Source organism: Momordica charantia, unplaced genomic scaffold (genome assembly GCF_013281855.1).
Source record: "Momordica charantia cultivar OHB3-1 unplaced genomic scaffold, Mcharantia_2.0 BLBB01000155.1, whole genome shotgun sequence".
NCBI classification, from domain to species: Eukaryota; Viridiplantae; Streptophyta; class Magnoliopsida; order Cucurbitales; family Cucurbitaceae; genus Momordica; species Momordica charantia.
In genome coordinates this window covers 33,965-52,983 of record NW_028275311.1, presented here as the reverse complement: position 1 = coordinate 52,983, position 19,019 = coordinate 33,965, and the positions used below count along the sequence as shown (strand labels likewise).

The 19,019-nt window shown below is 52.0% G+C and overlaps 53 non-coding genes and 2 pseudogenes across 53 annotated transcripts; all 55 read right to left on the bottom strand.

Moving 5' to 3' along the window:
* Positions 1-76: 76 nt before the first annotated feature.
* LOC148207425 (5S ribosomal RNA) lies at positions 77-195 on the bottom strand. Its single transcript, XR_015787970.1, has one exon. It is a non-coding gene; the product is annotated as a 5S ribosomal RNA (ribosomal RNA).
* A 233-nt stretch (positions 196-428) lies between these two features.
* On the bottom strand, positions 429-547 carry LOC148207424 (5S ribosomal RNA). The gene has a single exon (XR_015787969.1). It is a non-coding gene; the product is annotated as a 5S ribosomal RNA (ribosomal RNA).
* Positions 548-780: 233 nt separating this feature from the next.
* On the bottom strand, positions 781-899 carry LOC148207423 (5S ribosomal RNA). Its single transcript, XR_015787968.1, has one exon. It is a non-coding gene; the product is annotated as a 5S ribosomal RNA (ribosomal RNA).
* A 233-nt stretch (positions 900-1,132) lies between these two features.
* Positions 1,133-1,251, bottom strand: LOC148207422 (5S ribosomal RNA). The gene has a single exon (XR_015787967.1). It is a non-coding gene; the product is annotated as a 5S ribosomal RNA (ribosomal RNA).
* A 233-nt stretch (positions 1,252-1,484) lies between these two features.
* Positions 1,485-1,603, bottom strand: LOC148207421 (5S ribosomal RNA). Its single transcript, XR_015787965.1, has one exon. It is a non-coding gene; the product is annotated as a 5S ribosomal RNA (ribosomal RNA).
* Positions 1,604-1,836: 233 nt separating this feature from the next.
* On the bottom strand, positions 1,837-1,955 carry LOC148207420 (5S ribosomal RNA). The gene has a single exon (XR_015787964.1). It is a non-coding gene; the product is annotated as a 5S ribosomal RNA (ribosomal RNA).
* A 233-nt stretch (positions 1,956-2,188) lies between these two features.
* LOC148207419 (5S ribosomal RNA) lies at positions 2,189-2,307 on the bottom strand. The gene has a single exon (XR_015787963.1). It is a non-coding gene; the product is annotated as a 5S ribosomal RNA (ribosomal RNA).
* Positions 2,308-2,540: 233 nt separating this feature from the next.
* On the bottom strand, positions 2,541-2,659 carry LOC148207418 (5S ribosomal RNA). Its single transcript, XR_015787962.1, has one exon. It is a non-coding gene; the product is annotated as a 5S ribosomal RNA (ribosomal RNA).
* Positions 2,660-2,892: 233 nt separating this feature from the next.
* On the bottom strand, positions 2,893-3,011 carry LOC148207417 (5S ribosomal RNA). The gene has a single exon (XR_015787961.1). It is a non-coding gene; the product is annotated as a 5S ribosomal RNA (ribosomal RNA).
* A 233-nt stretch (positions 3,012-3,244) lies between these two features.
* Positions 3,245-3,363, bottom strand: LOC148207416 (5S ribosomal RNA). Its single transcript, XR_015787960.1, has one exon. It is a non-coding gene; the product is annotated as a 5S ribosomal RNA (ribosomal RNA).
* A 233-nt stretch (positions 3,364-3,596) lies between these two features.
* On the bottom strand, positions 3,597-3,715 carry LOC148207415 (5S ribosomal RNA). Its single transcript, XR_015787959.1, has one exon. It is a non-coding gene; the product is annotated as a 5S ribosomal RNA (ribosomal RNA).
* Positions 3,716-3,948: 233 nt separating this feature from the next.
* Positions 3,949-4,067, bottom strand: LOC148207414 (5S ribosomal RNA). Its single transcript, XR_015787958.1, has one exon. It is a non-coding gene; the product is annotated as a 5S ribosomal RNA (ribosomal RNA).
* Positions 4,068-4,128: 61 nt separating this feature from the next.
* Positions 4,129-4,247, bottom strand: LOC148207413 (5S ribosomal RNA; annotated as a pseudogene).
* Positions 4,248-4,480: 233 nt separating this feature from the next.
* LOC148207412 (5S ribosomal RNA) lies at positions 4,481-4,599 on the bottom strand. Its single transcript, XR_015787957.1, has one exon. It is a non-coding gene; the product is annotated as a 5S ribosomal RNA (ribosomal RNA).
* Positions 4,600-4,832: 233 nt separating this feature from the next.
* LOC148207411 (5S ribosomal RNA) lies at positions 4,833-4,951 on the bottom strand. Its single transcript, XR_015787956.1, has one exon. It is a non-coding gene; the product is annotated as a 5S ribosomal RNA (ribosomal RNA).
* Positions 4,952-5,184: 233 nt separating this feature from the next.
* On the bottom strand, positions 5,185-5,303 carry LOC148207410 (5S ribosomal RNA). The gene has a single exon (XR_015787954.1). It is a non-coding gene; the product is annotated as a 5S ribosomal RNA (ribosomal RNA).
* A 233-nt stretch (positions 5,304-5,536) lies between these two features.
* Positions 5,537-5,655, bottom strand: LOC148207409 (5S ribosomal RNA). The gene has a single exon (XR_015787953.1). It is a non-coding gene; the product is annotated as a 5S ribosomal RNA (ribosomal RNA).
* A 233-nt stretch (positions 5,656-5,888) lies between these two features.
* On the bottom strand, positions 5,889-6,007 carry LOC148207408 (5S ribosomal RNA). Its single transcript, XR_015787952.1, has one exon. It is a non-coding gene; the product is annotated as a 5S ribosomal RNA (ribosomal RNA).
* A 233-nt stretch (positions 6,008-6,240) lies between these two features.
* LOC148207407 (5S ribosomal RNA) lies at positions 6,241-6,359 on the bottom strand. Its single transcript, XR_015787951.1, has one exon. It is a non-coding gene; the product is annotated as a 5S ribosomal RNA (ribosomal RNA).
* Positions 6,360-6,592: 233 nt separating this feature from the next.
* On the bottom strand, positions 6,593-6,711 carry LOC148207406 (5S ribosomal RNA). Its single transcript, XR_015787950.1, has one exon. It is a non-coding gene; the product is annotated as a 5S ribosomal RNA (ribosomal RNA).
* A 233-nt stretch (positions 6,712-6,944) lies between these two features.
* LOC148207405 (5S ribosomal RNA) lies at positions 6,945-7,063 on the bottom strand. The gene has a single exon (XR_015787949.1). It is a non-coding gene; the product is annotated as a 5S ribosomal RNA (ribosomal RNA).
* Positions 7,064-7,296: 233 nt separating this feature from the next.
* Positions 7,297-7,415, bottom strand: LOC148207404 (5S ribosomal RNA). The gene has a single exon (XR_015787948.1). It is a non-coding gene; the product is annotated as a 5S ribosomal RNA (ribosomal RNA).
* Positions 7,416-7,648: 233 nt separating this feature from the next.
* On the bottom strand, positions 7,649-7,767 carry LOC148207403 (5S ribosomal RNA). Its single transcript, XR_015787947.1, has one exon. It is a non-coding gene; the product is annotated as a 5S ribosomal RNA (ribosomal RNA).
* A 233-nt stretch (positions 7,768-8,000) lies between these two features.
* Positions 8,001-8,119, bottom strand: LOC148207402 (5S ribosomal RNA). The gene has a single exon (XR_015787946.1). It is a non-coding gene; the product is annotated as a 5S ribosomal RNA (ribosomal RNA).
* Positions 8,120-8,352: 233 nt separating this feature from the next.
* LOC148207401 (5S ribosomal RNA) lies at positions 8,353-8,471 on the bottom strand. Its single transcript, XR_015787945.1, has one exon. It is a non-coding gene; the product is annotated as a 5S ribosomal RNA (ribosomal RNA).
* Positions 8,472-8,704: 233 nt separating this feature from the next.
* On the bottom strand, positions 8,705-8,823 carry LOC148207400 (5S ribosomal RNA). The gene has a single exon (XR_015787943.1). It is a non-coding gene; the product is annotated as a 5S ribosomal RNA (ribosomal RNA).
* A 233-nt stretch (positions 8,824-9,056) lies between these two features.
* LOC148207399 (5S ribosomal RNA) lies at positions 9,057-9,175 on the bottom strand. Its single transcript, XR_015787942.1, has one exon. It is a non-coding gene; the product is annotated as a 5S ribosomal RNA (ribosomal RNA).
* A 233-nt stretch (positions 9,176-9,408) lies between these two features.
* On the bottom strand, positions 9,409-9,527 carry LOC148207398 (5S ribosomal RNA). Its single transcript, XR_015787941.1, has one exon. It is a non-coding gene; the product is annotated as a 5S ribosomal RNA (ribosomal RNA).
* A 233-nt stretch (positions 9,528-9,760) lies between these two features.
* Positions 9,761-9,879, bottom strand: LOC148207397 (5S ribosomal RNA). Its single transcript, XR_015787940.1, has one exon. It is a non-coding gene; the product is annotated as a 5S ribosomal RNA (ribosomal RNA).
* A 233-nt stretch (positions 9,880-10,112) lies between these two features.
* On the bottom strand, positions 10,113-10,231 carry LOC148207396 (5S ribosomal RNA). Its single transcript, XR_015787939.1, has one exon. It is a non-coding gene; the product is annotated as a 5S ribosomal RNA (ribosomal RNA).
* A 233-nt stretch (positions 10,232-10,464) lies between these two features.
* Positions 10,465-10,583, bottom strand: LOC148207395 (5S ribosomal RNA). The gene has a single exon (XR_015787938.1). It is a non-coding gene; the product is annotated as a 5S ribosomal RNA (ribosomal RNA).
* A 233-nt stretch (positions 10,584-10,816) lies between these two features.
* On the bottom strand, positions 10,817-10,935 carry LOC148207394 (5S ribosomal RNA). The gene has a single exon (XR_015787937.1). It is a non-coding gene; the product is annotated as a 5S ribosomal RNA (ribosomal RNA).
* A 233-nt stretch (positions 10,936-11,168) lies between these two features.
* Positions 11,169-11,287, bottom strand: LOC148207393 (5S ribosomal RNA). The gene has a single exon (XR_015787936.1). It is a non-coding gene; the product is annotated as a 5S ribosomal RNA (ribosomal RNA).
* Positions 11,288-11,518: 231 nt separating this feature from the next.
* On the bottom strand, positions 11,519-11,619 carry LOC148207392 (5S ribosomal RNA; annotated as a pseudogene).
* A 233-nt stretch (positions 11,620-11,852) lies between these two features.
* LOC148207391 (5S ribosomal RNA) lies at positions 11,853-11,971 on the bottom strand. The gene has a single exon (XR_015787935.1). It is a non-coding gene; the product is annotated as a 5S ribosomal RNA (ribosomal RNA).
* A 233-nt stretch (positions 11,972-12,204) lies between these two features.
* On the bottom strand, positions 12,205-12,323 carry LOC148207390 (5S ribosomal RNA). The gene has a single exon (XR_015787934.1). It is a non-coding gene; the product is annotated as a 5S ribosomal RNA (ribosomal RNA).
* A 233-nt stretch (positions 12,324-12,556) lies between these two features.
* On the bottom strand, positions 12,557-12,675 carry LOC148207389 (5S ribosomal RNA). The gene has a single exon (XR_015787932.1). It is a non-coding gene; the product is annotated as a 5S ribosomal RNA (ribosomal RNA).
* Positions 12,676-12,908: 233 nt separating this feature from the next.
* On the bottom strand, positions 12,909-13,027 carry LOC148207388 (5S ribosomal RNA). Its single transcript, XR_015787931.1, has one exon. It is a non-coding gene; the product is annotated as a 5S ribosomal RNA (ribosomal RNA).
* A 233-nt stretch (positions 13,028-13,260) lies between these two features.
* On the bottom strand, positions 13,261-13,379 carry LOC148207387 (5S ribosomal RNA). Its single transcript, XR_015787930.1, has one exon. It is a non-coding gene; the product is annotated as a 5S ribosomal RNA (ribosomal RNA).
* Positions 13,380-13,612: 233 nt separating this feature from the next.
* Positions 13,613-13,731, bottom strand: LOC148207386 (5S ribosomal RNA). Its single transcript, XR_015787929.1, has one exon. It is a non-coding gene; the product is annotated as a 5S ribosomal RNA (ribosomal RNA).
* Positions 13,732-13,964: 233 nt separating this feature from the next.
* LOC148207385 (5S ribosomal RNA) lies at positions 13,965-14,083 on the bottom strand. The gene has a single exon (XR_015787928.1). It is a non-coding gene; the product is annotated as a 5S ribosomal RNA (ribosomal RNA).
* A 233-nt stretch (positions 14,084-14,316) lies between these two features.
* Positions 14,317-14,435, bottom strand: LOC148207384 (5S ribosomal RNA). The gene has a single exon (XR_015787927.1). It is a non-coding gene; the product is annotated as a 5S ribosomal RNA (ribosomal RNA).
* A 233-nt stretch (positions 14,436-14,668) lies between these two features.
* LOC148207383 (5S ribosomal RNA) lies at positions 14,669-14,787 on the bottom strand. Its single transcript, XR_015787926.1, has one exon. It is a non-coding gene; the product is annotated as a 5S ribosomal RNA (ribosomal RNA).
* Positions 14,788-15,020: 233 nt separating this feature from the next.
* LOC148207382 (5S ribosomal RNA) lies at positions 15,021-15,139 on the bottom strand. The gene has a single exon (XR_015787925.1). It is a non-coding gene; the product is annotated as a 5S ribosomal RNA (ribosomal RNA).
* A 233-nt stretch (positions 15,140-15,372) lies between these two features.
* LOC148207381 (5S ribosomal RNA) lies at positions 15,373-15,491 on the bottom strand. Its single transcript, XR_015787924.1, has one exon. It is a non-coding gene; the product is annotated as a 5S ribosomal RNA (ribosomal RNA).
* Positions 15,492-15,724: 233 nt separating this feature from the next.
* Positions 15,725-15,843, bottom strand: LOC148207380 (5S ribosomal RNA). The gene has a single exon (XR_015787923.1). It is a non-coding gene; the product is annotated as a 5S ribosomal RNA (ribosomal RNA).
* Positions 15,844-16,076: 233 nt separating this feature from the next.
* On the bottom strand, positions 16,077-16,195 carry LOC148207379 (5S ribosomal RNA). Its single transcript, XR_015787921.1, has one exon. It is a non-coding gene; the product is annotated as a 5S ribosomal RNA (ribosomal RNA).
* A 233-nt stretch (positions 16,196-16,428) lies between these two features.
* Positions 16,429-16,547, bottom strand: LOC148207378 (5S ribosomal RNA). The gene has a single exon (XR_015787920.1). It is a non-coding gene; the product is annotated as a 5S ribosomal RNA (ribosomal RNA).
* Positions 16,548-16,780: 233 nt separating this feature from the next.
* On the bottom strand, positions 16,781-16,899 carry LOC148207377 (5S ribosomal RNA). The gene has a single exon (XR_015787919.1). It is a non-coding gene; the product is annotated as a 5S ribosomal RNA (ribosomal RNA).
* Positions 16,900-17,132: 233 nt separating this feature from the next.
* LOC148207376 (5S ribosomal RNA) lies at positions 17,133-17,251 on the bottom strand. Its single transcript, XR_015787918.1, has one exon. It is a non-coding gene; the product is annotated as a 5S ribosomal RNA (ribosomal RNA).
* A 233-nt stretch (positions 17,252-17,484) lies between these two features.
* Positions 17,485-17,603, bottom strand: LOC148207375 (5S ribosomal RNA). Its single transcript, XR_015787917.1, has one exon. It is a non-coding gene; the product is annotated as a 5S ribosomal RNA (ribosomal RNA).
* Positions 17,604-17,836: 233 nt separating this feature from the next.
* On the bottom strand, positions 17,837-17,955 carry LOC148207374 (5S ribosomal RNA). The gene has a single exon (XR_015787916.1). It is a non-coding gene; the product is annotated as a 5S ribosomal RNA (ribosomal RNA).
* A 233-nt stretch (positions 17,956-18,188) lies between these two features.
* Positions 18,189-18,307, bottom strand: LOC148207373 (5S ribosomal RNA). Its single transcript, XR_015787915.1, has one exon. It is a non-coding gene; the product is annotated as a 5S ribosomal RNA (ribosomal RNA).
* A 233-nt stretch (positions 18,308-18,540) lies between these two features.
* Positions 18,541-18,659, bottom strand: LOC148207372 (5S ribosomal RNA). Its single transcript, XR_015787914.1, has one exon. It is a non-coding gene; the product is annotated as a 5S ribosomal RNA (ribosomal RNA).
* Positions 18,660-18,892: 233 nt separating this feature from the next.
* On the bottom strand, positions 18,893-19,011 carry LOC148207371 (5S ribosomal RNA). Its single transcript, XR_015787913.1, has one exon. It is a non-coding gene; the product is annotated as a 5S ribosomal RNA (ribosomal RNA).
* Positions 19,012-19,019: the final 8 nt, after the last annotated feature.

Here is a 19,019-nt window from a genome sequence, read left to right as displayed (position 1 = left end):
GGGAGAAAAAAGGCAATCAAGCTAAGTCCAGAAGAGTGGGGATCGGGAGGGAAAGAGATGAAAATAAAAACAAAAAGGGGTGCAACACGAGGACTTCCCAAGTGGTCACCCAACTTAGTACTACTCTCGCCCAAGCACGCTTAACTGCGGAGTTCTGATGGGATCCGGTGCATTAGTGCTGGTATGATCGCACCCGACATGGAATGCAGAGAAATTGTATATGACCCATGCGGGGCGGCACAACCCAGCGGGCACCGGCTGTGCGGGAGGCCCCGAGACGGGCCGGGCAACGTAGGCATGCGACCGCGAGAAAATTGAAATTAAAATTACAAAAGAAGAAAGAAAACGCGTCGGGAGAAAAAAGGCAATCAAGCTAAGTCCAGAAGAGTGGGGATCGGGAGGGAAAGAGATGAAAATAAAAACAAAAAGGGGTGCAACACGAGGACTTCCCAAGTGGTCACCCAACTTAGTACTACTCTCGCCCAAGCACGCTTAACTGCGGAGTTCTGATGGGATCCGGTGCATTAGTGCTGGTATGATCGCACCCGACATGGAATGCAGAGAAATTGTATATGACCCATGCGGGGCGGCACAACCCAGCGGGCACCGGCTGTGCGGGAGGCCCCGAGACGGGCCGGGCAACGTAGGCATGCGACCGCGAGAAAATTGAAATTAAAATTACAAAAGAAGAAAGAAAACGCGTCGGGAGAAAAAAGGCAATCAAGCTAAGTCCAGAAGAGTGGGGATCGGGAGGGAAAGAGATGAAAATAAAAACAAAAAGGGGTGCAACACGAGGACTTCCCAAGTGGTCACCCAACTTAGTACTACTCTCGCCCAAGCACGCTTAACTGCGGAGTTCTGATGGGATCCGGTGCATTAGTGCTGGTATGATCGCACCCGACATGGAATGCAGAGAAATTGTATATGACCCATGCGGGGCGGCACAACCCAGCGGGCACCGGCTGTGCGGGAGGCCCCGAGACGGGCCGGGCAACGTAGGCATGCGACCGCGAGAAAATTGAAATTAAAATTACAAAAGAAGAAAGAAAACGCGTCGGGAGAAAAAAGGCAATCAAGCTAAGTCCAGAAGAGTGGGGATCGGGAGGGAAAGAGATGAAAATAAAAACAAAAAGGGGTGCAACACGAGGACTTCCCAAGTGGTCACCCAACTTAGTACTACTCTCGCCCAAGCACGCTTAACTGCGGAGTTCTGATGGGATCCGGTGCATTAGTGCTGGTATGATCGCACCCGACATGGAATGCAGAGAAATTGTATATGACCCATGCGGGGCGGCACAACCCAGCGGGCACCGGCTGTGCGGGAGGCCCCGAGACGGGCCGGGCAACGTAGGCATGCGACCGCGAGAAAATTGAAATTAAAATTACAAAAGAAGAAAGAAAACGCGTCGGGAGAAAAAAGGCAATCAAGCTAAGTCCAGAAGAGTGGGGATCGGGAGGGAAAGAGATGAAAATAAAAACAAAAAGGGGTGCAACACGAGGACTTCCCAAGTGGTCACCCAACTTAGTACTACTCTCGCCCAAGCACGCTTAACTGCGGAGTTCTGATGGGATCCGGTGCATTAGTGCTGGTATGATCGCACCCGACATGGAATGCAGAGAAATTGTATATGACCCATGCGGGGCGGCACAACCCAGCGGGCACCGGCTGTGCGGGAGGCCCCGAGACGGGCCGGGCAACGTAGGCATGCGACCGCGAGAAAATTGAAATTAAAATTACAAAAGAAGAAAGAAAACGCGTCGGGAGAAAAAAGGCAATCAAGCTAAGTCCAGAAGAGTGGGGATCGGGAGGGAAAGAGATGAAAATAAAAACAAAAAGGGGTGCAACACGAGGACTTCCCAAGTGGTCACCCAACTTAGTACTACTCTCGCCCAAGCACGCTTAACTGCGGAGTTCTGATGGGATCCGGTGCATTAGTGCTGGTATGATCGCACCCGACATGGAATGCAGAGAAATTGTATATGACCCATGCGGGGCGGCACAACCCAGCGGGCACCGGCTGTGCGGGAGGCCCCGAGACGGGCCGGGCAACGTAGGCATGCGACCGCGAGAAAATTGAAATTAAAATTACAAAAGAAGAAAGAAAACGCGTCGGGAGAAAAAAGGCAATCAAGCTAAGTCCAGAAGAGTGGGGATCGGGAGGGAAAGAGATGAAAATAAAAACAAAAAGGGGTGCAACACGAGGACTTCCCAAGTGGTCACCCAACTTAGTACTACTCTCGCCCAAGCACGCTTAACTGCGGAGTTCTGATGGGATCCGGTGCATTAGTGCTGGTATGATCGCACCCGACATGGAATGCAGAGAAATTGTATATGACCCATGCGGGGCGGCACAACCCAGCGGGCACCGGCTGTGCGGGAGGCCCCGAGACGGGCCGGGCAACGTAGGCATGCGACCGCGAGAAAATTGAAATTAAAATTACAAAAGAAGAAAGAAAACGCGTCGGGAGAAAAAAGGCAATCAAGCTAAGTCCAGAAGAGTGGGGATCGGGAGGGAAAGAGATGAAAATAAAAACAAAAAGGGGTGCAACACGAGGACTTCCCAAGTGGTCACCCAACTTAGTACTACTCTCGCCCAAGCACGCTTAACTGCGGAGTTCTGATGGGATCCGGTGCATTAGTGCTGGTATGATCGCACCCGACATGGAATGCAGAGAAATTGTATATGACCCATGCGGGGCGGCACAACCCAGCGGGCACCGGCTGTGCGGGAGGCCCCGAGACGGGCCGGGCAACGTAGGCATGCGACCGCGAGAAAATTGAAATTAAAATTACAAAAGAAGAAAGAAAACGCGTCGGGAGAAAAAAGGCAATCAAGCTAAGTCCAGAAGAGTGGGGATCGGGAGGGAAAGAGATGAAAATAAAAACAAAAAGGGGTGCAACACGAGGACTTCCCAAGTGGTCACCCAACTTAGTACTACTCTCGCCCAAGCACGCTTAACTGCGGAGTTCTGATGGGATCCGGTGCATTAGTGCTGGTATGATCGCACCCGACATGGAATGCAGAGAAATTGTATATGACCCATGCGGGGCGGCACAACCCAGCGGGCACCGGCTGTGCGGGAGGCCCCGAGACGGGCCGGGCAACGTAGGCATGCGACCGCGAGAAAATTGAAATTAAAATTACAAAAGAAGAAAGAAAACGCGTCGGGAGAAAAAAGGCAATCAAGCTAAGTCCAGAAGAGTGGGGATCGGGAGGGAAAGAGATGAAAATAAAAACAAAAAGGGGTGCAACACGAGGACTTCCCAAGTGGTCACCCAACTTAGTACTACTCTCGCCCAAGCACGCTTAACTGCGGAGTTCTGATGGGATCCGGTGCATTAGTGCTGGTATGATCGCACCCGACATGGAATGCAGAGAAATTGTATATGACCCATGCGGGGCGGCACAACCCAGCGGGCACCGGCTGTGCGGGAGGCCCCGAGACGGGCCGGGCAACGTAGGCATGCGACCGCGAGAAAATTGAAATTAAAATTACAAAAGAAGAAAGAAAACGCGTCGGGAGAAAAAAGGCAATCAAGCTAAGTCCAGAAGAGTGGGGATCGGGAGGGAAAGAGATGAAAATAAAAACAAAAAGGGGTGCAACACGAGGACTTCCCAAGTGGTCACCCAACTTAGTACTACTCTCGCCCAAGCACGCTTAACTGCGGAGTTCTGATGGGATCCGGTGCATTAGTGCTGGTATGATCGCACCCGACATGGAATGCAGAGAAATTGTATATGACCCATGCGGGGCGGCACAACCCAGCGGGCACCGGCTGTGCGGGAGGCCCCGAGACGGGCCGGGCAACGTAGGCATGCGACCGCGAGAAAATTGAAATTAAAATTACAAAAGAAGAAAGAAAACGCGTCGGGAGAAAAAAGGCAATCAAGCTAAGTCCAGAAGAGTGGGGATCGGGAGGGAAAGAGATGAAAATAAAAACAAAAAGGGGTGCAACACGAGGACTTCCCAAGTGGTCACCCAACTTAGTACTACTCTCGCCCAAGCACGCTTAACTGCGGAGTTCTGATGGGATCCGGTGCATTAGTGCTGGTATGATCGCACCCGACATGGAATGCAGAGAAATTGTATATGACCCATGCGGGGCGGCACAACCCAGCGGGCACGGGGGTGCACAGAGGGCTTCCCAAGTAGGACCCAACTTAGTACTAGTACTCTCGCCCAAGCACGCTTAACTGCGGAGTTCTGATGGGATCCGGTGCATTAGTGCTGGTATGATCGCACCCGACATGGAATGCAGAGAAATTGTATATGACCCATGCGGGGCGGCACAACCCAGCGGGCACCGGCTGTGCGGGAGGCCCCGAGACGGGCCGGGCAACGTAGGCATGCGACCGCGAGAAAATTGAAATTAAAATTACAAAAGAAGAAAGAAAACGCGTCGGGAGAAAAAAGGCAATCAAGCTAAGTCCAGAAGAGTGGGGATCGGGAGGGAAAGAGATGAAAATAAAAACAAAAAGGGGTGCAACACGAGGACTTCCCAAGTGGTCACCCAACTTAGTACTACTCTCGCCCAAGCACGCTTAACTGCGGAGTTCTGATGGGATCCGGTGCATTAGTGCTGGTATGATCGCACCCGACATGGAATGCAGAGAAATTGTATATGACCCATGCGGGGCGGCACAACCCAGCGGGCACCGGCTGTGCGGGAGGCCCCGAGACGGGCCGGGCAACGTAGGCATGCGACCGCGAGAAAATTGAAATTAAAATTACAAAAGAAGAAAGAAAACGCGTCGGGAGAAAAAAGGCAATCAAGCTAAGTCCAGAAGAGTGGGGATCGGGAGGGAAAGAGATGAAAATAAAAACAAAAAGGGGTGCAACACGAGGACTTCCCAAGTGGTCACCCAACTTAGTACTACTCTCGCCCAAGCACGCTTAACTGCGGAGTTCTGATGGGATCCGGTGCATTAGTGCTGGTATGATCGCACCCGACATGGAATGCAGAGAAATTGTATATGACCCATGCGGGGCGGCACAACCCAGCGGGCACCGGCTGTGCGGGAGGCCCCGAGACGGGCCGGGCAACGTAGGCATGCGACCGCGAGAAAATTGAAATTAAAATTACAAAAGAAGAAAGAAAACGCGTCGGGAGAAAAAAGGCAATCAAGCTAAGTCCAGAAGAGTGGGGATCGGGAGGGAAAGAGATGAAAATAAAAACAAAAAGGGGTGCAACACGAGGACTTCCCAAGTGGTCACCCAACTTAGTACTACTCTCGCCCAAGCACGCTTAACTGCGGAGTTCTGATGGGATCCGGTGCATTAGTGCTGGTATGATCGCACCCGACATGGAATGCAGAGAAATTGTATATGACCCATGCGGGGCGGCACAACCCAGCGGGCACCGGCTGTGCGGGAGGCCCCGAGACGGGCCGGGCAACGTAGGCATGCGACCGCGAGAAAATTGAAATTAAAATTACAAAAGAAGAAAGAAAACGCGTCGGGAGAAAAAAGGCAATCAAGCTAAGTCCAGAAGAGTGGGGATCGGGAGGGAAAGAGATGAAAATAAAAACAAAAAGGGGTGCAACACGAGGACTTCCCAAGTGGTCACCCAACTTAGTACTACTCTCGCCCAAGCACGCTTAACTGCGGAGTTCTGATGGGATCCGGTGCATTAGTGCTGGTATGATCGCACCCGACATGGAATGCAGAGAAATTGTATATGACCCATGCGGGGCGGCACAACCCAGCGGGCACCGGCTGTGCGGGAGGCCCCGAGACGGGCCGGGCAACGTAGGCATGCGACCGCGAGAAAATTGAAATTAAAATTACAAAAGAAGAAAGAAAACGCGTCGGGAGAAAAAAGGCAATCAAGCTAAGTCCAGAAGAGTGGGGATCGGGAGGGAAAGAGATGAAAATAAAAACAAAAAGGGGTGCAACACGAGGACTTCCCAAGTGGTCACCCAACTTAGTACTACTCTCGCCCAAGCACGCTTAACTGCGGAGTTCTGATGGGATCCGGTGCATTAGTGCTGGTATGATCGCACCCGACATGGAATGCAGAGAAATTGTATATGACCCATGCGGGGCGGCACAACCCAGCGGGCACCGGCTGTGCGGGAGGCCCCGAGACGGGCCGGGCAACGTAGGCATGCGACCGCGAGAAAATTGAAATTAAAATTACAAAAGAAGAAAGAAAACGCGTCGGGAGAAAAAAGGCAATCAAGCTAAGTCCAGAAGAGTGGGGATCGGGAGGGAAAGAGATGAAAATAAAAACAAAAAGGGGTGCAACACGAGGACTTCCCAAGTGGTCACCCAACTTAGTACTACTCTCGCCCAAGCACGCTTAACTGCGGAGTTCTGATGGGATCCGGTGCATTAGTGCTGGTATGATCGCACCCGACATGGAATGCAGAGAAATTGTATATGACCCATGCGGGGCGGCACAACCCAGCGGGCACCGGCTGTGCGGGAGGCCCCGAGACGGGCCGGGCAACGTAGGCATGCGACCGCGAGAAAATTGAAATTAAAATTACAAAAGAAGAAAGAAAACGCGTCGGGAGAAAAAAGGCAATCAAGCTAAGTCCAGAAGAGTGGGGATCGGGAGGGAAAGAGATGAAAATAAAAACAAAAAGGGGTGCAACACGAGGACTTCCCAAGTGGTCACCCAACTTAGTACTACTCTCGCCCAAGCACGCTTAACTGCGGAGTTCTGATGGGATCCGGTGCATTAGTGCTGGTATGATCGCACCCGACATGGAATGCAGAGAAATTGTATATGACCCATGCGGGGCGGCACAACCCAGCGGGCACCGGCTGTGCGGGAGGCCCCGAGACGGGCCGGGCAACGTAGGCATGCGACCGCGAGAAAATTGAAATTAAAATTACAAAAGAAGAAAGAAAACGCGTCGGGAGAAAAAAGGCAATCAAGCTAAGTCCAGAAGAGTGGGGATCGGGAGGGAAAGAGATGAAAATAAAAACAAAAAGGGGTGCAACACGAGGACTTCCCAAGTGGTCACCCAACTTAGTACTACTCTCGCCCAAGCACGCTTAACTGCGGAGTTCTGATGGGATCCGGTGCATTAGTGCTGGTATGATCGCACCCGACATGGAATGCAGAGAAATTGTATATGACCCATGCGGGGCGGCACAACCCAGCGGGCACCGGCTGTGCGGGAGGCCCCGAGACGGGCCGGGCAACGTAGGCATGCGACCGCGAGAAAATTGAAATTAAAATTACAAAAGAAGAAAGAAAACGCGTCGGGAGAAAAAAGGCAATCAAGCTAAGTCCAGAAGAGTGGGGATCGGGAGGGAAAGAGATGAAAATAAAAACAAAAAGGGGTGCAACACGAGGACTTCCCAAGTGGTCACCCAACTTAGTACTACTCTCGCCCAAGCACGCTTAACTGCGGAGTTCTGATGGGATCCGGTGCATTAGTGCTGGTATGATCGCACCCGACATGGAATGCAGAGAAATTGTATATGACCCATGCGGGGCGGCACAACCCAGCGGGCACCGGCTGTGCGGGAGGCCCCGAGACGGGCCGGGCAACGTAGGCATGCGACCGCGAGAAAATTGAAATTAAAATTACAAAAGAAGAAAGAAAACGCGTCGGGAGAAAAAAGGCAATCAAGCTAAGTCCAGAAGAGTGGGGATCGGGAGGGAAAGAGATGAAAATAAAAACAAAAAGGGGTGCAACACGAGGACTTCCCAAGTGGTCACCCAACTTAGTACTACTCTCGCCCAAGCACGCTTAACTGCGGAGTTCTGATGGGATCCGGTGCATTAGTGCTGGTATGATCGCACCCGACATGGAATGCAGAGAAATTGTATATGACCCATGCGGGGCGGCACAACCCAGCGGGCACCGGCTGTGCGGGAGGCCCCGAGACGGGCCGGGCAACGTAGGCATGCGACCGCGAGAAAATTGAAATTAAAATTACAAAAGAAGAAAGAAAACGCGTCGGGAGAAAAAAGGCAATCAAGCTAAGTCCAGAAGAGTGGGGATCGGGAGGGAAAGAGATGAAAATAAAAACAAAAAGGGGTGCAACACGAGGACTTCCCAAGTGGTCACCCAACTTAGTACTACTCTCGCCCAAGCACGCTTAACTGCGGAGTTCTGATGGGATCCGGTGCATTAGTGCTGGTATGATCGCACCCGACATGGAATGCAGAGAAATTGTATATGACCCATGCGGGGCGGCACAACCCAGCGGGCACCGGCTGTGCGGGAGGCCCCGAGACGGGCCGGGCAACGTAGGCATGCGACCGCGAGAAAATTGAAATTAAAATTACAAAAGAAGAAAGAAAACGCGTCGGGAGAAAAAAGGCAATCAAGCTAAGTCCAGAAGAGTGGGGATCGGGAGGGAAAGAGATGAAAATAAAAACAAAAAGGGGTGCAACACGAGGACTTCCCAAGTGGTCACCCAACTTAGTACTACTCTCGCCCAAGCACGCTTAACTGCGGAGTTCTGATGGGATCCGGTGCATTAGTGCTGGTATGATCGCACCCGACATGGAATGCAGAGAAATTGTATATGACCCATGCGGGGCGGCACAACCCAGCGGGCACCGGCTGTGCGGGAGGCCCCGAGACGGGCCGGGCAACGTAGGCATGCGACCGCGAGAAAATTGAAATTAAAATTACAAAAGAAGAAAGAAAACGCGTCGGGAGAAAAAAGGCAATCAAGCTAAGTCCAGAAGAGTGGGGATCGGGAGGGAAAGAGATGAAAATAAAAACAAAAAGGGGTGCAACACGAGGACTTCCCAAGTGGTCACCCAACTTAGTACTACTCTCGCCCAAGCACGCTTAACTGCGGAGTTCTGATGGGATCCGGTGCATTAGTGCTGGTATGATCGCACCCGACATGGAATGCAGAGAAATTGTATATGACCCATGCGGGGCGGCACAACCCAGCGGGCACCGGCTGTGCGGGAGGCCCCGAGACGGGCCGGGCAACGTAGGCATGCGACCGCGAGAAAATTGAAATTAAAATTACAAAAGAAGAAAGAAAACGCGTCGGGAGAAAAAAGGCAATCAAGCTAAGTCCAGAAGAGTGGGGATCGGGAGGGAAAGAGATGAAAATAAAAACAAAAAGGGGTGCAACACGAGGACTTCCCAAGTGGTCACCCAACTTAGTACTACTCTCGCCCAAGCACGCTTAACTGCGGAGTTCTGATGGGATCCGGTGCATTAGTGCTGGTATGATCGCACCCGACATGGAATGCAGAGAAATTGTATATGACCCATGCGGGGCGGCACAACCCAGCGGGCACCGGCTGTGCGGGAGGCCCCGAGACGGGCCGGGCAACGTAGGCATGCGACCGCGAGAAAATTGAAATTAAAATTACAAAAGAAGAAAGAAAACGCGTCGGGAGAAAAAAGGCAATCAAGCTAAGTCCAGAAGAGTGGGGATCGGGAGGGAAAGAGATGAAAATAAAAACAAAAAGGGGTGCAACACGAGGACTTCCCAAGTGGTCACCCAACTTAGTACTACTCTCGCCCAAGCACGCTTAACTGCGGAGTTCTGATGGGATCCGGTGCATTAGTGCTGGTATGATCGCACCCGACATGGAATGCAGAGAAATTGTATATGACCCATGCGGGGCGGCACAACCCAGCGGGCACCGGCTGTGCGGGAGGCCCCGAGACGGGCCGGGCAACGTAGGCATGCGACCGCGAGAAAATTGAAATTAAAATTACAAAAGAAGAAAGAAAACGCGTCGGGAGAAAAAAGGCAATCAAGCTAAGTCCAGAAGAGTGGGGATCGGGAGGGAAAGAGATGAAAATAAAAACAAAAAGGGGTGCAACACGAGGACTTCCCAAGTGGTCACCCAACTTAGTACTACTCTCGCCCAAGCACGCTTAACTGCGGAGTTCTGATGGGATCCGGTGCATTAGTGCTGGTATGATCGCACCCGACATGGAATGCAGAGAAATTGTATATGACCCATGCGGGGCGGCACAACCCAGCGGGCACCGGCTGTGCGGGAGGCCCCGAGACGGGCCGGGCAACGTAGGCATGCGACCGCGAGAAAATTGAAATTAAAATTACAAAAGAAGAAAGAAAACGCGTCGGGAGAAAAAAGGCAATCAAGCTAAGTCCAGAAGAGTGGGGATCGGGAGGGAAAGAGATGAAAATAAAAACAAAAAGGGGTGCAACACGAGGACTTCCCAAGTGGTCACCCAACTTAGTACTACTCTCGCCCAAGCACGCTTAACTGCGGAGTTCTGATGGGATCCGGTGCATTAGTGCTGGTATGATCGCACCCGACATGGAATGCAGAGAAATTGTATATGACCCATGCGGGGCGGCACAACCCAGCGGGCACCGGCTGTGCGGGAGGCCCCGAGACGGGCCGGGCAACGTAGGCATGCGACCGCGAGAAAATTGAAATTAAAATTACAAAAGAAGAAAGAAAACGCGTCGGGAGAAAAAAGGCAATCAAGCTAAGTCCAGAAGAGTGGGGATCGGGAGGGAAAGAGATGAAAATAAAAACAAAAAGGGGTGCAACACGAGGACTTCCCAAGTGGTCACCCAACTTAGTACTACTCTCGCCCAAGCACGCTTAACTGCGGAGTTCTGATGGGATCCGGTGCATTAGTGCTGGTATGATCGCACCCGACATGGAATGCAGAGAAATTGTATATGACCCATGCGGGGCGGCACAACCCAGCGGGCACCGGCTGTGCGGGAGGCCCCGAGACGGGCCGGGCAACGTAGGCATGCGACCGCGAGAAAATTGAAATTAAAATTACAAAAGAAGAAAGAAAACGCGTCGGGAGAAAAAAGGCAATCAAGCTAAGTCCAGAAGAGTGGGGATCGGGAGGGAAAGAGATGAAAATAAAAACAAAAAGGGGTGCAACACGAGGACTTCCCAAGTGGTCACCCAACTTAGTACTACTCTCGCCCAAGCACGCTTAACTGCGGAGTTCTGATGGGATCCGGTGCATTAGTGCTGGTATGATCGCACCCGACATGGAATGCAGAGAAATTGTATATGACCCATGCGGGGCGGCACAACCCAGCGGGCACCGGCTGTGCGGGAGGCCCCGAGACGGGCCGGGCAACGTAGGCATGCGACCGCGAGAAAATTGAAATTAAAATTACAAAAGAAGAAAGAAAACGCGTCGGGAGAAAAAAGGCAATCAAGCTAAGTCCAGAAGAGTGGGGATCGGGAGGGAAAGAGATGAAAATAAAAACAAAAAGGGGTGCAACACGAGGACTTCCCAAGTGGTCACCCAACTTAGTACTACTCTCGCCCAAGCACGCTTAACTGCGGAGTTCTGATGGGATCCGGTGCATTAGTGCTGGTATGATCGCACCCGACATGGAATGCAGAGAAATTGTATATGACCCATGCGGGGCGGCACAACCCAGCGGGCACCGGCTGTGCGGGAGGCCCCGAGACGGGCCGGGCAACGTAGGCATGCGACCGCGAGAAAATTGAAATTAAAATTACAAAAGAAGAAAGAAAACGCGTCGGGAGAAAAAAGGCAATCAAGCTAAGTCCAGAAGAGTGGGGATCGGGAGGGAAAGAGAGGAAAAAAAAAAAGGGGGGGTGCACACGAGGTTTAGTGGGTACTACTCTCGCCCAAGCACGCTTAACTGCGGAGTTCTGATGGGATCCGGTGCATTAGTGCTGGTATGATCGCACCCGACATGGAATGCAGAGAAATTGTATATGACCCATGCGGGGCGGCACAACCCAGCGGGCACCGGCTGTGCGGGAGGCCCCGAGACGGGCCGGGCAACGTAGGCATGCGACCGCGAGAAAATTGAAATTAAAATTACAAAAGAAGAAAGAAAACGCGTCGGGAGAAAAAAGGCAATCAAGCTAAGTCCAGAAGAGTGGGGATCGGGAGGGAAAGAGATGAAAATAAAAACAAAAAGGGGTGCAACACGAGGACTTCCCAAGTGGTCACCCAACTTAGTACTACTCTCGCCCAAGCACGCTTAACTGCGGAGTTCTGATGGGATCCGGTGCATTAGTGCTGGTATGATCGCACCCGACATGGAATGCAGAGAAATTGTATATGACCCATGCGGGGCGGCACAACCCAGCGGGCACCGGCTGTGCGGGAGGCCCCGAGACGGGCCGGGCAACGTAGGCATGCGACCGCGAGAAAATTGAAATTAAAATTACAAAAGAAGAAAGAAAACGCGTCGGGAGAAAAAAGGCAATCAAGCTAAGTCCAGAAGAGTGGGGATCGGGAGGGAAAGAGATGAAAATAAAAACAAAAAGGGGTGCAACACGAGGACTTCCCAAGTGGTCACCCAACTTAGTACTACTCTCGCCCAAGCACGCTTAACTGCGGAGTTCTGATGGGATCCGGTGCATTAGTGCTGGTATGATCGCACCCGACATGGAATGCAGAGAAATTGTATATGACCCATGCGGGGCGGCACAACCCAGCGGGCACCGGCTGTGCGGGAGGCCCCGAGACGGGCCGGGCAACGTAGGCATGCGACCGCGAGAAAATTGAAATTAAAATTACAAAAGAAGAAAGAAAACGCGTCGGGAGAAAAAAGGCAATCAAGCTAAGTCCAGAAGAGTGGGGATCGGGAGGGAAAGAGATGAAAATAAAAACAAAAAGGGGTGCAACACGAGGACTTCCCAAGTGGTCACCCAACTTAGTACTACTCTCGCCCAAGCACGCTTAACTGCGGAGTTCTGATGGGATCCGGTGCATTAGTGCTGGTATGATCGCACCCGACATGGAATGCAGAGAAATTGTATATGACCCATGCGGGGCGGCACAACCCAGCGGGCACCGGCTGTGCGGGAGGCCCCGAGACGGGCCGGGCAACGTAGGCATGCGACCGCGAGAAAATTGAAATTAAAATTACAAAAGAAGAAAGAAAACGCGTCGGGAGAAAAAAGGCAATCAAGCTAAGTCCAGAAGAGTGGGGATCGGGAGGGAAAGAGATGAAAATAAAAACAAAAAGGGGTGCAACACGAGGACTTCCCAAGTGGTCACCCAACTTAGTACTACTCTCGCCCAAGCACGCTTAACTGCGGAGTTCTGATGGGATCCGGTGCATTAGTGCTGGTATGATCGCACCCGACATGGAATGCAGAGAAATTGTATATGACCCATGCGGGGCGGCACAACCCAGCGGGCACCGGCTGTGCGGGAGGCCCCGAGACGGGCCGGGCAACGTAGGCATGCGACCGCGAGAAAATTGAAATTAAAATTACAAAAGAAGAAAGAAAACGCGTCGGGAGAAAAAAGGCAATCAAGCTAAGTCCAGAAGAGTGGGGATCGGGAGGGAAAGAGATGAAAATAAAAACAAAAAGGGGTGCAACACGAGGACTTCCCAAGTGGTCACCCAACTTAGTACTACTCTCGCCCAAGCACGCTTAACTGCGGAGTTCTGATGGGATCCGGTGCATTAGTGCTGGTATGATCGCACCCGACATGGAATGCAGAGAAATTGTATATGACCCATGCGGGGCGGCACAACCCAGCGGGCACCGGCTGTGCGGGAGGCCCCGAGACGGGCCGGGCAACGTAGGCATGCGACCGCGAGAAAATTGAAATTAAAATTACAAAAGAAGAAAGAAAACGCGTCGGGAGAAAAAAGGCAATCAAGCTAAGTCCAGAAGAGTGGGGATCGGGAGGGAAAGAGATGAAAATAAAAACAAAAAGGGGTGCAACACGAGGACTTCCCAAGTGGTCACCCAACTTAGTACTACTCTCGCCCAAGCACGCTTAACTGCGGAGTTCTGATGGGATCCGGTGCATTAGTGCTGGTATGATCGCACCCGACATGGAATGCAGAGAAATTGTATATGACCCATGCGGGGCGGCACAACCCAGCGGGCACCGGCTGTGCGGGAGGCCCCGAGACGGGCCGGGCAACGTAGGCATGCGACCGCGAGAAAATTGAAATTAAAATTACAAAAGAAGAAAGAAAACGCGTCGGGAGAAAAAAGGCAATCAAGCTAAGTCCAGAAGAGTGGGGATCGGGAGGGAAAGAGATGAAAATAAAAACAAAAAGGGGTGCAACACGAGGACTTCCCAAGTGGTCACCCAACTTAGTACTACTCTCGCCCAAGCACGCTTAACTGCGGAGTTCTGATGGGATCCGGTGCATTAGTGCTGGTATGATCGCACCCGACATGGAATGCAGAGAAATTGTATATGACCCATGCGGGGCGGCACAACCCAGCGGGCACCGGCTGTGCGGGAGGCCCCGAGACGGGCCGGGCAACGTAGGCATGCGACCGCGAGAAAATTGAAATTAAAATTACAAAAGAAGAAAGAAAACGCGTCGGGAGAAAAAAGGCAATCAAGCTAAGTCCAGAAGAGTGGGGATCGGGAGGGAAAGAGATGAAAATAAAAACAAAAAGGGGTGCAACACGAGGACTTCCCAAGTGGTCACCCAACTTAGTACTACTCTCGCCCAAGCACGCTTAACTGCGGAGTTCTGATGGGATCCGGTGCATTAGTGCTGGTATGATCGCACCCGACATGGAATGCAGAGAAATTGTATATGACCCATGCGGGGCGGCACAACCCAGCGGGCACCGGCTGTGCGGGAGGCCCCGAGACGGGCCGGGCAACGTAGGCATGCGACCGCGAGAAAATTGAAATTAAAATTACAAAAGAAGAAAGAAAACGCGTCGGGAGAAAAAAGGCAATCAAGCTAAGTCCAGAAGAGTGGGGATCGGGAGGGAAAGAGATGAAAATAAAAACAAAAAGGGGTGCAACACGAGGACTTCCCAAGTGGTCACCCAACTTAGTACTACTCTCGCCCAAGCACGCTTAACTGCGGAGTTCTGATGGGATCCGGTGCATTAGTGCTGGTATGATCGCACCCGACATGGAATGCAGAGAAATTGTATATGACCCATGCGGGGCGGCACAACCCAGCGGGCACCGGCTGTGCGGGAGGCCCCGAGACGGGCCGGGCAACGTAGGCATGCGACCGCGAGAAAATTGAAATTAAAATTACAAAAGAAGAAAGAAAACGCGTCGGGAGAAAAAAGGCAATCAAGCTAAGTCCAGAAGAGTGGGGATCGGGAGGGAAAGAGATGAAAATAAAAACAAAAAGGGGTGCAACACGAGGACTTCCCAAGTGGTCACCCAACTTAGTACTACTCTCGCCCAAGCACGCTTAACTGCGGAGTTCTGATGGGATCCGGTGCATTAGTGCTGGTATGATCGCACCCGACATGGAATGCAGAGAAATTGTATATGACCCATGCGGGGCGGCACAACCCAGCGGGCACCGGCTGTGCGGGAGGCCCCGAGACGGGCCGGGCAACGTAGGCATGCGACCGCGAGAAAATTGAAATTAAAATTACAAAAGAAGAAAGAAAACGCGTCGGGAGAAAAAAGGCAATCAAGCTAAGTCCAGAAGAGTGGGGATCGGGAGGGAAAGAGATGAAAATAAAAACAAAAAGGGGTGCAACACGAGGACTTCCCAAGTGGTCACCCAACTTAGTACTACTCTCGCCCAAGCACGCTTAACTGCGGAGTTCTGATGGGATCCGGTGCATTAGTGCTGGTATGATCGCACCCGACATGGAATGCAGAGAAATTGTATATGACCCATGCGGGGCGGCACAACCCAGCGGGCACCGGCTGTGCGGGAGGCCCCGAGACGGGCCGGGCAACGTAGGCATGCGACCGCGAGAAAATTGAAATTAAAATTACAAAAGAAGAAAGAAAACGCGTCGGGAGAAAAAAGGCAATCAAGCTAAGTCCAGAAGAGTGGGGATCGGGAGGGAAAGAGATGAAAATAAAAACAAAAAGGGGTGCAACACGAGGACTTCCCAAGTGGTCACCCAACTTAGTACTACTCTCGCCCAAGCACGCTTAACTGCGGAGTTCTGATGGGATCCGGTGCATTAGTGCTGGTATGATCGCACCCGACATGGAATGCAGAGAAATTGTATATGACCCATGCGGGGCGGCACAACCCAGCGGGCACCGGCTGTGCGGGAGGCCCCGAGACGGGCCGGGCAACGTAGGCATGCGACCGCGAGAAAATTGAAATTAAAATTACAAAAGAAGAAAGAAAACGCGTCGGGAGAAAAAAGGCAATCAAGCTAAGTCCAGAAGAGTGGGGATCGGGAGGGAAAGAGATGAAAATAAAAACAAAAAGGGGTGCAACACGAGGACTTCCCAAGTGGTCACCCAACTTAGTACTACTCTCGCCCAAGCACGCTTAACTGCGGAGTTCTGATGGGATCCGGTGCATTAGTGCTGGTATGATCGCACCCGACATGGAATGCAGAGAAATTGTATATGACCCATGCGGGGCGGCACAACCCAGCGGGCACCGGCTGTGCGGGAGGCCCCGAGACGGGCCGGGCAACGTAGGCATGCGACCGCGAGAAAATTGAAATTAAAATTACAAAAGAAGAAAGAAAACGCGTCGGGAGAAAAAAGGCAATCAAGCTAAGTCCAGAAGAGTGGGGATCGGGAGGGAAAGAGATGAAAATAAAAACAAAAAGGGGTGCAACACGAGGACTTCCCAAGTGGTCACCCAACTTAGTACTACTCTCGCCCAAGCACGCTTAACTGCGGAGTTCTGATGGGATCCGGTGCATTAGTGCTGGTATGATCGCACCCGACATGGAATGCAGAGAAATTGTATATGACCCATGCGGGGCGGCACAACCCAGCGGGCACCGGCTGTGCGGGAGGCCCCGAGACGGGCCGGGCAACGTAGGCATGCGACCGCGAGAAAATTGAAATTAAAATTACAAAAGAAGAAAGAAAACGCGTCGGGAGAAAAAAGGCAATCAAGCTAAGTCCAGAAGAGTGGGGATCGGGAGGGAAAGAGATGAAAATAAAAACAAAAAGGGGTGCAACACGAGGACTTCCCAAGTGGTCACCCAACTTAGTACTACTCTCGCCCAAGCACGCTTAACTGCGGAGTTCTGATGGGATCCGGTGCATTAGTGCTGGTATGATCGCACCCGACATGGAATGCAGAGAAATTGTATATGACCCATGCGGGGCGGCACAACCCAGCGGGCACCGGCTGTGCGGGAGGCCCCGAGACGGGCCGGGCAACGTAGGCATGCGACCGCGAGAAAATTGAAATTAAAATTACAAAAGAAGAAAGAAAACGCGTCGGGAGAAAAAAGGCAATCAAGCTAAGTCCAGAAGAGTGGGGATCGGGAGGGAAAGAGATGAAAATAAAAACAAAAAGGGGTGCAACACGAGGACTTCCCAAGTGGTCACCCAACTTAGTACTACTCTCGCCCAAGCACGCTTAACTGCGGAGTTCTGATGGGATCCGGTGCATTAGTGCTGGTATGATCGCACCCGACATGGAATGCAGAGAAATTGTATATGACCCATGCGGGGCGGCACAACCCAGCGGGCACCGGCTGTGCGGGAGGCCCCGAGACGGGCCGGGCAACGTAGGCATGCGACCGCGAGAAAATTGAAATTAAAATTACAAAAGAAGAAAGAAAACGCGTCGGGAGAAAAAAGGCAATCAAGCTAAGTCCAGAAGAGTGGGGATCGGGAGGGAAAGAGATGAAAATAAAAACAAAAAGGGGTGCAACACGAGGACTTCCCAAGTGGTCACCCAACTTAGTACTACTCTCGCCCAAGCACGCTTAACTGCGGAGTTCTGATGGGATCCGGTGCATTAGTGCTGGTATGATCGCACCCGACATGGAATGCAGAGAAATTGTATATGACCCATGCGGGGCGGCACAACCCAGCGGGCACCGGCTGTGCGGGAGGCCCCGAGACGGGCCGGGCAACGTAGGCATGCGACCGCGAGAAAATTGAAATTAAAATTACAAAAGAAGAAAGAAAACGCGTCGGGAGAAAAAAGGCAATCAAGCTAAGTCCAGAAGAGTGGGGATCGGGAGGGAAAGAGATGAAAATAAAAACAAAAAGGGGTGCAACACGAGGACTTCCCAAGTGGTCACCCAACTTAGTACTACTCTCGCCCAAGCACGCTTAACTGCGGAGTTCTGATGGGATCCGGTGCATTAGTGCTGGTATGATCGCACCCGACATGGAATGCAGAGAAATTGTATATGACCCATGCGGGGCGGCACAACCCAGCGGGCACCGGCTGTGCGGGAGGCCCCGAGACGGGCCGGGCAACGTAGGCATGCGACCGCGAGAAAATTGAAATTAAAATTACAAAAGAAGAAAGAAAACGCGTCGGGAGAAAAAAGGCAATCAAGCTAAGTCCAGAAGAGTGGGGATCGGGAGGGAAAGAGATGAAAATAAAAACAAAAAGGGGTGCAACACGAGGACTTCCCAAGTGGTCACCCAACTTAGTACTACTCTCGCCCAAGCACGCTTAACTGCGGAGTTCTGATGGGATCCGGTGCATTAGTGCTGGTATGATCGCACCCGACATGGAATGCAGAGAAATTGTATATGACCCATGCGGGGCGGCACAACCCAGCGGGCACCGGCTGTGCGGGAGGCCCCGAGACGGGCCGGGCAACGTAGGCATGCGACCGCGAGAAAATTGAAATTAAAATTACAAAAGAAGAAAGAAAACGCGTCGGGAGAAAAAAGGCAATCAAGCTAAGTCCAGAAGAGTGGGGATCGGGAGGGAAAGAGATGAAAATAAAAACAAAAAGGGGTGCAACACGAGGACTTCCCAAGTGGTCACCCAACTTAGTACTACTCTCGCCCAAGCACGCTTAACTGCGGAGTTCTGATGGGATCCGGTGCATTAGTGCTGGTATGATCGCACCCGACATGGAATGCAGAGAAATTGTATATGACCCATGCGGGGCGGCACAACCCAGCGGGCACCGGCTGTGCGGGAGGCCCCGAGACGGGCCGGGCAACGTAGGCATGCGACCGCGAGAAAATTGAAATTAAAATTACAAAAGAAGAAAGAAAACGCGTCGGGAGAAAAAAGGCAATCAAGCTAAGTCCAGAAGAGTGGGGATCGGGAGGGAAAGAGATGAAAATAAAAACAAAAAGGGGTGCAACACGAGGACTTCCCAAGTGGTCACCCAACTTAGTACTACTCTCGCCCAAGCACGCTTAACTGCGGAGTTCTGATGGGATCCGGTGCATTAGTGCTGGTATGATCGCACCCGACATGGA